The following is an 11,771-nucleotide window of genomic DNA, read 5'->3' on the forward strand; positions in this document are numbered from 1 at the left end:
ACTAGGCTATTTATAGGGACATGGTGTAGCAAAGAGAGTGCTTGCTTTGAATTGAGCACATTGATGTGAGGAGAGAAAAGAGGTTGTGCTTTTTAGATGCCATGTAAAGAAAGAAAATAATAAATGAATAAACAAATAAAAACTTTAGAGACAAAGACTATTGTGCATGTATGTATATATGACTACTTTAATTTAGACTAAGAACAAGTTGGGAGACATATATTATTTGCATATGCCTAAGTTAGTAGACATGCAATGAGAACATAACCGTGAAATGTGAAGAATTTAATTTGAACCCTTAATAAAGATTGAAATAAAATAATAGTTAATACTTTCGAAAGATTACTCAATTTTTATATTAGTCTTTCAAAAAATAAAATAAATCAAATATGTCAGGTATGAGTTGTGATGTCATGACTACTTAATATATCAACTCGTCAATAGTTAAAACTAGTAAATTACAGAAGTGACGAATGAATAAATGCGACTGGTATTTTTAGAGGATGAATTTAATTAATTTTATCTTTTGATTTTAAAGATCAGATAATTTTTAGCGACGCTTTTGAACATTAACTCTAAAATAATATGAATAGTAATAATATCTTGTCACATGACGAAGCAATAGTGCAATATATTCATTATTCAATTTTGTTGCGTAAGGCGTGTATGTCCATCGACCATTTGTTAGAAACTAGTGCTTTATGACAATAGAAAATGCTTCAATTCATTCTCTATCAAAAAGGTAACAAAAGTGTAAATACCGGGATTGTGTTGGTCAATTTATACCAGATTGAAGATTCTTATATTATCAACCCACTTTGAATTTGAATCTTTACATGCATAAAGAGAGAAAGAGGTTGAGACAAAGATGGCTTTCATGGGATTCTTGTTTTTGCGCCCATCAATTTCGGCTCTCATAGATCAGATGCACCCTTACTACAAGCTAAGTATATATTATATATATACTTATGTTCTATGTTATTACTTGCATCGGCACTTATTATATATAAATAACTAGTAGTAACTAGTAATTAAGCAGGTTTTAAATTGAGATGGTGGATTGGTGGTAGTTCTCTATTGGTGATATTTCTATTATGCTTGTTCGGTTAAGAATTTTTTTTATATTCAAAGCCAGCGTGATTCTACATAGATATTTTTACTCTCTTCTATGTTTATTTTATTTTTTTATAATAATAATCGAACTTTATACTTTTTAACATAAACTAAGAAAAAGAGGAACCGAGCGAACTCTAATTCTAATTTATCTCATCTAAGAAATTCTTCCAAAACAAAATAAAATACCCTTTAAGAAAAAAAAATAATGTTAGTCCGTCCTATTCAATTATGTTCACGAGTTTATACATTTTCTGAAAAATAAGAGATATAATAAGTGTGACGACCTAGTTTTAAAACTTGATATGAATAAGGCTTATGATAGAGTCGAATGGTCTTTTGTTTGAGCAATGATGAAAAAGTTAAATTTTTGCGATAAATGACTAGATTGGATGAAAGAATGTGTGACAACGGTTTCTTACTCTGTTACTGTGGATAGTCAACCACATGGTTATTTTAAACCATGTAGAGGGTTGCGTCATGGCGATCCTCTTTCTCCCTACTTATTTCTATTTTGTGCAGAGGGTCTCTCCCATCTACTCCACAAAGGAGAACAGAAACAGGATAGTTTTGATTTGAGACTGAATCACAGATGCCCCAAAATTACTCATCTATTTTTTGTAGATGATTCAATTTTATTTAGCAAAGCTACAGAAGGAGATTGCCGAGGCTTACTAAGTATCTTACAGACCTACGAGGGTATAAGTGGCCAAGTATCTTACAGACTTACGAAAATTTTGCGGCTGTTTTACAAAATCGCCGCCAAATGACATATTGCGGCGCATATCGCGACAGTTAGAGACAAGGCTGCAATCAGGATTGTATTTAACGGCGGTTTTTCTTGAACCGCCGCCAAATGACATATTGCGGCGCATATCGCGGCGGTTAGCGGCGATGCTTCGATCAGGATTGTATTTAGCGGCGGTTTTTCAGCGAACCGCCATCTGTAACGTCAAGTGACTCATCATGTTACATTTTGCGGCGATTTTTATTCCAACCGTCGCAAAATGCATATAACGACATATTTCATTGGTTTCCTTTAATAGGAATATATATATATATTAGTCAATTTTTATAATAGAAATATTATAATTATTTTTAATAAAAAAATAAATTTAGACCGGTTTAAGGTAGGATTTATTGATTTTTTGGCCAAATCAATTTATCTGATCTAATTTTGATAAAAATAACGTAGTTTAATCAATTATATGTATTGAATTTTAATTCTTAAAAACATCTTTAAAAAAGACGTTTTAGGCGTCTTTATCTAAGTGGCTCCCTTCCTTTAATAACAACCATCTGGATATAATCTAGTTAATTTAAGACTACTATTTTAGCCTACATATGGTTTAATCATTGTTACTTAATTTCGTAACACTTTTTTTAGATCTGTTTTACGTAAAAAATTTCACAAATTAAATAAGCTATATATGTTAACTCATGTGAACAAATTTACCAATAAGATTTTCTCGTTTACTTTATTGTCATTTAAATTTGCATTCAAACATAAATATAAAATAAGAAAATATAGTCATAGGCTGGTTTTATAAAGTTAAAATAAAGTTGTAACGAGCATATATTAAAGTTACTCTTCTTTGAAGTTATGCCTTACTAAACATAAATCAGGAAACTCTAAGAGTAGATAAACATGTAAACTTGTGACCCAAATCATTAAATTAAGGGAATCAACGTAACTCTTATAATAAAAAATCAAAATTTCTCTCCAACATTGTATTGACCTAGCGAAAAATTAATAATTAAAAATATTTTCCACAAGTCATTAAAAATTTAAAACTTTATAATTTTACCAAAATTATAATTTTAAATTTTAAATTTTTTATTTTAATGATTTGTTGAGCATTTATTAAAATAAAAAATTAAATTTTTTTTTAATAACAATCTTAACTTGTATTCTTAGATATAAGAATTCATAATAACTAAATTCAAAATTAATTAATGTTTTATCAAAATTAAATACTAAATAGAATAAAAATATTTTTATATGAAAACCAATCAATCATCTATATAATTATTAGCACTATATACATTGAAGAGTCATTTGGCTTGGTGGTAACATGACATTGTTAAAGTTTTTCCTTCTTCCAGGTTCCAGGTTCGAGCCCTGCCTTCTTCATTTGTGGAAGGTTTACATAGAATTGATATTCTACAGTGATCCACATGTTGTGGGTCTATTGGTGGGCGCAGATTTAATGATTGAGTCGGTTGAACCATTGGACCACCGGTTGGTTCGATTCTAATAACTATGAACTGGGATTTAATGGGAAATTTAAATTTGGCGGCGGTTTTGAAACCGCTGCAAAACTATAATATGTTTTCTTCATGTTCGACATTTAGCGGCGGTTTGTAACCGCCGCAAATTGGGCAATTTCAATTTTCCTTGGTATACTGCGGCGGTTATTCCAGCGGTTGACTAAAACCGGCGCTATCCATTTTGCCGCGCCCTATCTTCCGGTGTTTCATGAAACCGCCGCGAAATGTATTGCGGCGGTTCAAAATCGCCGCTAAATGGCGTTTTTGTTGTAGTGTAGAGAGAGAAAAATGCAATGGATAAGTTGGCAGATTACATATAGACCCAAAAATCAAGGAGGACTAAATTTCAAAGACTTAAAGGCTTTCAACCTTACAATGCTTGCAAAACAAGGCTGGAGGCTACTTACTAAATCGAATTCACTATAAAGTCTACAGGAGCAAATACTACAAGTTCACAAGTTTTCTGAGAGCAGAGACAGGGAATAACCCATCATGGGGCTGGAGGAGTGTCTTGGAAGGCAAGAAAGTCTTGGAAAAAGGACAAATTTAAAAAATTGGTAGGAAAATATGGTGAACATTCATACAGATTCTTGGGTCAATGACTACACTGCAATTATGTCTATTTCTAATCAAAACACTGATAAAATTCCTCAGTGGGTCTCAGAGCTAATTTTTCCTAACAAAACTTGGGACCAGGATAAAATAGCAAAAATTTTTCAATCAGAAATCACTGAAGCAATCATCAATACTCCTATCTGTGAAGGAGATGATAAACTAACCTGGATGCGGACCAACAACGGCGGATATTCTGTAGCGCCAGGTTATCAAGTAGCATTTCTCTTCTACCACCCTCCAGCGGAGTTCCTCCCTGATCAATGCAAGCAACAAGAGCTTTGGATGAACATATGGAAGATGAAAAGCCAACCTAGAGTAAAAAATTTTATCTGAAAGATGACTCATGAAGGGTTACCAGTTAACCAAAAGCTGCATTCTAGAATCGCTTCTTCTAACCCGATGTGTATTCGCTGCCAAATGGAAGAAGAATCAGTGGGTAATTGGATTTTTGACTGTCCGAACTCAGTGGAAGCATGGAGCTTCGCAGAGCTTGAAGTTTCTGCACAACAAATGAAACTATAGAAGCGATGGTTAGAGTTCATACAAGCAACCAGACTTAGAAGCCACAACTATTCAAGTGATATAGAGCTAGCAGCAAACCCGTGCTGGCAGATCTGGAAAGTAAGGAATGAATTGGTCTTCAATAAAGATCGGAGGATACCTTGAATGTGTGTAGACGCGGCTCGCCGATCCATGCAGAGGAGATGAAGAAGATGAACTGGACATGGTGTTCTTCGTGAGAGAGAGGAGAACGAAACTTCTACTGAGGAATTAAGAAAGTTACTTAATTAATGTAATTCAATTACATCACAGTCTTTATTGGATATTTTCCAAAATTACCCCCTATGTGTAGTCCCTAGTGGACAGTTCATTTCATTTTATTAATGAAATATTTTCTTTGAAAAAAAAGTTTGTGAGTTCAGCGGTGCGGATTTGACAAATTCAAAATTTTATCTTAATCTGCTTTTTTTTTTTGCGATTTCAGTTGGTTATTAGTTCGTCAGTTCGGCCTGTTTTACATAAATACCTAATTATATTTCTAATCCTGTTATTGATAATATTATAATTTTATTGATGTGTATTATATATTATAGTGCAATGATGCGAAGTTTTTTGTTGTCTTTGCAATTATAAATTTGGTTCTATTGCAATACCATGAGTAAATAGCTAAATTAGTCCCTAAAAGATTACTCGATCTCCAAAGTGGTTTTCGAAAAAATAAATTAATCAAAATTGTCCCCAAAAAATTTAAAAATGGTCACGTTAGTCCTTCCGTCTCCCCTTTATTCATTCCGTCAGTAACGCCGTTAAATCTTGCTTATGTGGCCATTAGTGTGTCATATCAGCATGACAGGTTGGTGCATAATGGCTGATGACAAGATATATTTAGAGATTTATGTCAAATTAGTCCTAGAGAGAGTAAATCCTAATCCCTTCTTCTCGTTAAATGCCATTGTTGCTGCAGCAGCAAATTGATTCTACAAAGGCCAAAATTGTTGTTGAACTGCATCATGGGTAGGTAAGTGGGGATCGCAGTTGGCCACTGTCGCAATCACACGGAAGTAATTCTTCGAGCTCTTCGCTGCGATGGCGGAGGAGGAACATGGACCAAGTGTGCTTTTGTGGGTTGAAGATAGTGATCAAGAAATCTGGGACAATAGAGAATCCAGATAGATTGTTCCATGTTTGTCTAAGATACTGGGTGAGTTATGAATATAGTCTTCTTCAAGCTCTTAGTTATTTGTGTGGGATTTTGAGATTTTTGTAACCTAATATTTTGCAGAAGGGCAACTACTGTAATTACTTTAGGTGGGTTGAGGATGATGAGTATGAATGATTAGATAGTGCAAAGGGAGATGTTAAAACTGATGCAGAAATGGAGAGTGGTCTTGTTGTCTTGAACCATAACCTATCATGGAGAATGATGAGCTTAGAAGCTGAAGTTAGAGCACTTAGGATGCAATTGTATTTTGGATTAATAGTTGTGATTGTGGTGGTTATGATTATGTGTGTATTCTTTAGTGCCAAGTGAAGCAATTATTGTGAAATTGTGGATGTTGTGAACCTTCTTAGTTTGTTGTTATTGTATATATATGAACAAACTTCTGAGTAAACCTTTTGATATGCCATGTTCATTTTTTTTAGTATTACAAAAGTCTCTACATGCACTATTTTTGTTGATCATAACATAATTTTAGCAAATCAGAAAAAACAGAATTAAAATGAAGTGAACTAGGATTAGCATTACAGAATTAAAATGAAGTGAACTAGGATTAACATAATTTTTGGTGTGGGCTTAGGTTTGGGTTCAGGTGTGGGTTGAGGAGAGGGTAACTTGGTGGGTTGAGAGTTGTTCCTTTTTGGTTGAGGAGATTTTTTTGTGGTCTTCCAATCTGGTTGAGATATTGCTTCATTGTGGTTCTTATTTAGTTTCTATTGGGGTTCAGGGATGGTTGGCAACTGTAGTACATTATCATCATCCTCGCTCATGCAGTCAACCACGTGTGGCTTAGAAACTACATGCTTAAAATATATGTTTATCAGGTGATGATTCCTCCTGCAGTCCTTAACCAATGCCAACAGATCAGCATCATTTTCTAGCCTCCTCAAGCCATCGTCGAGACGTGTTCCAGGAACCTTCCACAAACAATTGTTCATCTCAGCATATCCTAACTCCTTATAATATCTCTTCACAAAAAACACATCTAGAGTATCTGCTTCTACACCCATTAATACTTCAGTATTATCTGGTTCGTAAAACAGATATCCTGATTCATCTGTTTTGAACTTTTCACCATGGTGAAATACGAAGGTCATAGGGGGACCTTCCATCTGCAACCAAAACAAAAACACACTGAACTATTGGAAGATTTTTTAAAAAACAAGCAAAGCAGAATCATCATCAACTACAAAAATAAAATACACACATGCAGGTATACAGAGCACAAACATTTTTCTCAAATCTCGAAAAATAGAGTCATTCATGGGTCACCACGCAAGCCCTAAGCCTGAACATATTTTTCAAACCCTAACATTACAAACAGTAACAATGGATTTCCAACTATCATAAAAACACATTCGTCAGGAGATAAAACTACAATCACTCTCAGAAAATAACAAAAAAAGGTAACCTACCTCTCACGCAAGGCAATGGTGTGCCCTCTTCGCTTGACCAAGGTTGTCACAAACCGGTCACCTTCAACTCCAACACAATGTCGTCGTCGGTCTAGGCTGATAGTCGCCATTCAATGCTTCGTCTTTGTGGAGGTGAGAACCGAAGACGAAGGGATTAGAGAGATGTTTTGTTTTCAGAAGAAGGATGGAATTAGAGAGATGTAACGAAACAGGGATGAAAAATGAAGCGTTGTAAAGGGTGACCAAAGAAAACGACGCCGTTGAAACTTTTGTTGACATGTCACACTAACGGCCTGGTAAGTAAATGGTAACGTCGTTAGTCAAATAATAGACAAAAGGACTAACGTGACCATTTTTAAATTTTTGGGGGATAATTTTGATTAATTTATTCTTTTAGGGATCAATTCGGAGATCGAATTATCTTTCAGGGACTAATTTGATTATTTACTCCAAATACAATTATGAATTTATCAATAACATTATGATCAAATTATGTAGGTCGGTTTCGTATATACTATAATTGTGGCCTATCATAATTCCAGAAACAAAATTTAAGAGAAACTCTGAGAAAAAAATTGAAGAGCATACAAAATGATATATAATTTTTCAACAATAAAAATACAAACATTATTTAGTTTAATTTTCAAATAACCATTATAAATTGAAAAAATGTATTATATATTTTGTTTGCTATTAAAAAATTAAATCATATATTTTAAAATTTTTCATAAGTGATTTGGTTGGATTGATTTCTACTGATTTTTACTGATTTTTATTAACTTTAACCGATTCTTACCGATTCTTGTCTTTAAATAGTCTTGGAATTGAATCGGATTGGTTGGAGATCCAGTTTACCAGTCGGCCGATTCGGTCCGATTTTACAACTATATTATATACTTGTATTGTATTTCCTGTTTGCGGATTTTTCCATATATATATTGGGCTCAGCTTTTTTTGCTCCTAGTTTTTGGACTTGTATTTTTATTTCTCCTCGAGAATTTTTACAGATTCTTACTCCTCTTAAATATTTTTGGGTCTGAGAAAAAGCGGGCCCAACGTGAACCAGATTATCTGAATGGGCCATTGTCTTGGTACCTAAATTTGTTCTAACATTGATGATCCAACTAATGTTGAAGGATTCAAGGTCAAGGAACTAAGCAGACACAAACCAAAAAATAATAAGTGAAACTAAGAGTTTGTTTGGGAAGTGATAAAAATGACCTTTTGTTTTTTTTGAATTATATTAACATCTAACAGTTTTTAAAAGATGCTTTTAATTTTTTGAAAAATTATTAAGAATTTTTAAAGAAGTAAAAAAATATAACTTTTTTTATTTTTAAAAATTTATTTTATCATTTTTATTTATTAAAAAGAGTTTAATTAAATTATTTATCCAAATCGAATGAAAGTGAATAAAATGTTATGTATTTATTAAAATGTTGTCCAATGAAAAAAAAGTTGCTAAATTTTGAAAATTTAAAAACGTAAGATATGTTAGGGGTGTGCATGGGCCGGGTGAAACCGGGTTTAATGTGACACAGACCCGACCCGAAATATATACTGGGCCTATTTGTTAGACCCGAACCCGACCCTAGACCCGATGAAACCTATACACTTTCGGGCCACGATTATACCGGGTGAAAACCGGGCCGTTAACATTATATTACCTTAATACCTTCTTGTAAGTTAGCATATAAAAATATCCAAATTTCCAAGACTCCAATCATTATTTGACATAGTAAAATTCACTTAGAAAAATATAATAAGAACCAACTCTTCTCTAAAATTAAAGCATAACGATAATCAATACTAATATTGCCTAATAACACCAAATATTTAAATCAATACAAATAACACAAGATTATGCATTAGTCTAAAGTCTTATGCATTTTAAACATAAAATATTAACTTATAGTCTTATATATAATGACTAATAACACAAAATATTAAGGTTTACAACACTTAAATTTCACATAATAATAGCCATCATCCATCACTAATAACAAAATATTAATTATGTATGATGACCGGGCCACTGGGCCGATTTCGGGTGACCCGAGCTATGGCCCAGACCCGACCCGAAATAATGACCGGGTCTATTTTTGAGACCATACCCGGTCTTAGACCCGATGAAATCACACCAAATTAGCCCCTAAAGTGTTCGAGACAGGGCCGGGTCTTCAAGCCAGGCCGGGCCATGCACACCCCTAAGATATGTGGTCAAAAGTATTCACATATTGATCGAAATTTATATAACAGTCTTCTAGTAGTAATAGGTTAGAGTTGAGATCCAAAATGTAGGCAGTTAAAATGGGCTAAACCTATCGGGACAGTCCGTCTACTTGTTTAAATGGGCGGGTTTTGCCTATAAAATTAATTCTGTTTAAATTTTGGGCTAAACGGGTTAGTTCGCGGATTAAATGGGTGGCCCGTTTAAATTTTTTTACTTTTTTTAAAAAAAATAGTATTTTTAGTTAATATTTCTTTCGATTCGATCCGAAAATCTGACTCATCAACTAAAAAAAATTATTTTTTATGGTTTTTGACCTAAAAGTAGTATTTTTTGTCAAAATATTTTTCAAAAAATAAAATAAAATGATAAACGGACTGGTCTGTTTAACTAAAAAATTATGGCCCGCAAATAGAGCAGGCTTAAACGGGCTAGTCCGTTTAACCCGCAGGCTTAATGGGCCGGCCCTAAATGGACCGGACTAGCCCGTTTGATAGCCCTACCAAAATGTGACATCTCACTAGAGAGTAGAGATGCTCTAACACACGTGTGAAAGTAGAGTTTATAAACCCTAATAAATGAAGCCCAAGATATATAAAACTCTAGCGTTATTTTTCCACGTTGATAAGAAATGGATTCCCTTCGTTTAACGAGTGAACAAAAGAGTTACACGTGTCATTACCACTGTGTAATTACGCTGTTCATCATAAAGAACCAGCAATCCAGCATAAAAACAATCTAGCTTAACGCACTCAGCTGCAGTAAATTAAAATTGATGGTTGAAAATTATTAAATTCTTTAATTAATTTAATTAAATTTTTATTTTATAATTTTTTATTATTAATTTTACATAAAATAATTAACTTAGTGATTAATTTTTAGTTACACATATAACATAATTGTAAAAGTCATATACCATACCCATTCTATTTGAATTGTAAAACTATTGTTGTATGAATTTTCTTCATTATATTAGGGATGCTATTGCTTGACCAAGTAGACGTAGTGCCCATGCATAAAATTTAATTTAATTTAGAAAATGGTCCCCGTCCTATATCTATATAGAAATAAAACAAAATTATCTTGTTTTGTGGATATGGACGAATAAGAATAGCGCGAGAGGCACAGAAAGTTTTAGCATCACCTCCATTTTTGTTGCCATGCACGTTCTTGACTCGATACAAAGATTGTATTATTGCAATATATGCATGCATATATATAATAACCCTAAGTATATGAGCCTATAATAATAAGATGATTATCCGTCGCACCAGGTACCCAAATTGAATGGTTAGGAATAAAATTGCTTTAAATTATTATGATCGCGGTTACGTTGTGTTAGATGCGGTCGTGCTTATTATTGTCAAATGCATCATATATAACTATGTAATGATGCTTTGTAAAAATTTAAAATAACTATACCATATGTACACCAAAATCAGTTAACAAAGTCAGCTATAAGTATAAAATACATATTGAAATATAAATACACGTTGAAAATAAATTAAATTACACATATATTTATATATAAATACATTGATAAAAGAATAATTTTATAATAAAAAATTTAATTAATATTAATTACTTAAAAATTAATTTTTATACTTTTTCCTATAAATTAGCTTATGTAGCTTATAGCACTTAATTAATAGAAAATGTATAGAAACCAAATTTTATATTAATCAATTTTCTTAATATCAAAATTACCCTTTTAACACTTACGCTAATTTAAAATTTTGCATTTAGGTTTCAGAAATTAAAATTTATAATTTAAAATGGTTAAAGACAAAAGATGAAATTGTGGTAATACTAAGTGTCGTGTTAAAAAAAATATGAGAAAAAAGATTGTGAACAAAGGAATTAAAGAAAAATAAAAAAAAAAATTGCTGAAATTAGCTAAAAAAATTAGTTCCCTAATTGGACTACTATGATGACTTGATATTATAGCAATAGTAGCAATCCTATCACAAGGAATGAAGATTATTCCTTTTCAGTGAGTGGATGAATTTCATGAGAAACTTTCTGTTTATTCATAAAAAGTTATACTCAGCAAATAAAGACTTTATTCTATTTATGTCAAGTCGCTTGCAATTGAATTATTGATTGAATGATGACTTCATATATTATGCTTTGGAAAGTGGCCTCTGGGAGGAACATTTCATGGTGACATTGGATACAAGATTAAAGAGTGTAACTCAAGCATGTTTTCTTCCATGGGTTTTGAAATTTCAAGTTTTAATGAAACTATATGCTATAATAAGCATCTCTATCTTTTCCTAATATATGTGTGTGTGATATAAAATTTCTAGAAGACCTACTTAAAGAAAATTAAACACTACATGTACCTACAATAAAAATACATAAAAAGCAAGCTAAGACTATATTTTCATATATATAAACTTTCTTT

The sequence above is a fragment of the Arachis ipaensis genome, chromosome B02 (genome assembly GCF_000816755.2).
Source record: "Arachis ipaensis cultivar K30076 chromosome B02, Araip1.1, whole genome shotgun sequence".
NCBI classification, from domain to species: Eukaryota; Viridiplantae; Streptophyta; class Magnoliopsida; order Fabales; family Fabaceae; genus Arachis; species Arachis ipaensis.